The sequence below is a fragment of the Onychomys torridus genome, chromosome 10 (genome assembly GCF_903995425.1).
Source record: "Onychomys torridus chromosome 10, mOncTor1.1, whole genome shotgun sequence".
Classification (NCBI taxonomy): Eukaryota; Metazoa; Chordata; class Mammalia; order Rodentia; family Cricetidae; genus Onychomys; species Onychomys torridus.
The window spans coordinates 49,504,411-49,506,544 of NC_050452.1; the positions used below are offsets into that span (position 1 = coordinate 49,504,411).

General features: G+C 35.1%; 1 pseudogene; it reads right to left on the minus strand.

Moving 5' to 3' along the window:
• Nucleotides 1-957: 957 nt before the first annotated feature.
• On the minus strand, nt 958-1,675 carry LOC118591888 (annotated as a pseudogene).
• Nucleotides 1,676-2,134: the final 459 nt, after the last annotated feature.

The window sequence follows — 2,134 nt, forward strand, 5'->3', positions numbered from 1 at the left end:
TTGTAGAAGAAAAAAAAACAATATCAATACTTTAGAAAACATAGTTTTTTCAACCAGTGTAAAGTAAATGAATTAAGGATTGTTAGAAATGAGGGTGCTTACCCAGCCAGAGTGTTCAACTAAACAATAGCAGGGGCAATGGAGTAAGAGATATTCATGCAATAGTAAAAATGAGTAAGAAATAAGTATAGTTTTTTGAGATTGGGTTTCTCTTTTTAGCCCCAGCTGTCCTTAAACTCAGGGATCTGCCTTCCAAGTGGTGGGATTAAAGACATGTGCCACCACCACCCAGAGGAAAGGAGTGTATCTTAAGCGTCTTATAAATAAGCACCAGTAAATAGCATGATATATTTGCAGAACATTTAAAAAGGAGAAATAATCAGAATAATTTATTAATACAGATGAGAGAATATATTTTGTCCATAGCATAATTTGAAGAACTTTGTAGGCGCCAGTGAGGATCTATTGACTTTTCATGGACTGAAACAACTGTGACTGCAGAGCTGAGCAGCCAAGTTATAACATCCAACAAGGACTTACAGGTGAGGAGGAGGAAATGCAGGGAATGAGTGATAAACTTCTATTTTAACTAAAAAGTTTCAAAGTACAGTTACATTCTAAAAATTGCCACCAATTTCTGTACAAGTCATTCAGAGCCCAAAGAATGACCAAAATCAAAAAACTTTATTTTTTATAGCTGTATAAATGTGATCTAAATGTGACCTCCAGTAACTTTTTTGAAAGAATCACACTATAAATAAGCAAACCACAACTGTTCACTGATATGAATGGACTCTTTAGCTTTACCGTTGGGTTTAAATATAGATCACTAACAGTAACAGGCTTTTAGTAGCAAGTGTAGCATGATTTTAAGACATTTTAGTTTTGCACATACATGTTGCACTTCTGGCTGATAATGGAAAAATGTGCTGCATCATGCTGTTAGGCTAAGTGTCATCAATCATTATAAATGGTAACAATACCAATGTCATCATCCTCATTGTCAGACAGTTTCAACTATTGATACACTGGCAGTCTTCAAATATACCAGGTCAATATTTTCATCTTCATCTTCCTCACTGCCAGAAGATTCTTCTTCTTGCATTCCTTTAACCACTTGAGAAGTGGTTCTACTTTGACTCAATTATCTTTAGCATGTTATTTTGAGACATTTTTCTTAGAGACCTTTTATGACCAGTTGATGATGGCTCATTCTTCTAAAATATCTGCATCAATCTTCTCTTTCAAGATGTGTGGAATCGTAGAGATCAACTTAACTATCACAGATTCCAAACCATGAAAAAGATAGAGCTGAGCCTTTTTGTTGTTATGAAAAAAATGTTAGGAAATGGTGCCAGAATTTCTTGATTGGCTCTTTTATCTTCTAATTAAAGATAACTGAAGTTGAAACGAAAGGATCCATGGTTTTACATGCATTCTTGTTGCCTCAGCAACAATTTAGTTATCAGATGAATTAATAATGGCCCCTTCTTTCTTTTTCCTAACAAAAGTCCAATAGGATGTTGACAAGATCTTCCACAGCTCTTTCTAAATCATCACTGAGAGTTAGAACTTTTGTATGGTCACTGATTTCATCCATTCTGCACTTGTGAGCTTCCTCATTTGTATTCTTCCCCCAGTCATCATCTTCCTCTTCTTCCACAACATACGGATGATGTCAAGTCATTTAAGTTATGATCCTTGAACGTGGTAGATAGTTAGGTGCTGACAATTGCAGATTTTAAACAATTGTAATGATCTTCCTCAACTATTAAGAAATGAATGATTTAAAACCTGTATCTCCAGTTCCTGTCTCTCTAGAAGGGTCACTGATAATTCTTTTCACTCTAAGAAAGACTGATGTACAAATGATAGGGTAACATCCTCATGAGAAGTAAAAACAACCTGAATGTCCTATGGTTTTATGAGGAAGTTTTGAAATTTGGAACTGTGGTTTTTCAGTTTGTGTACACTCATCCCAAATTATAGTCTTTGGAGGCATGTGTATTGCACATGATGAGCCAGGGAAATTACTAACACAAAGCATTTTTTTTTTTTAGTAGTTGCTTTGTACTGAGAGAAAAGCTTTGAGGTGTGCTTGAATTGTCATCTCTGATTCTACTTGGGAGAAACA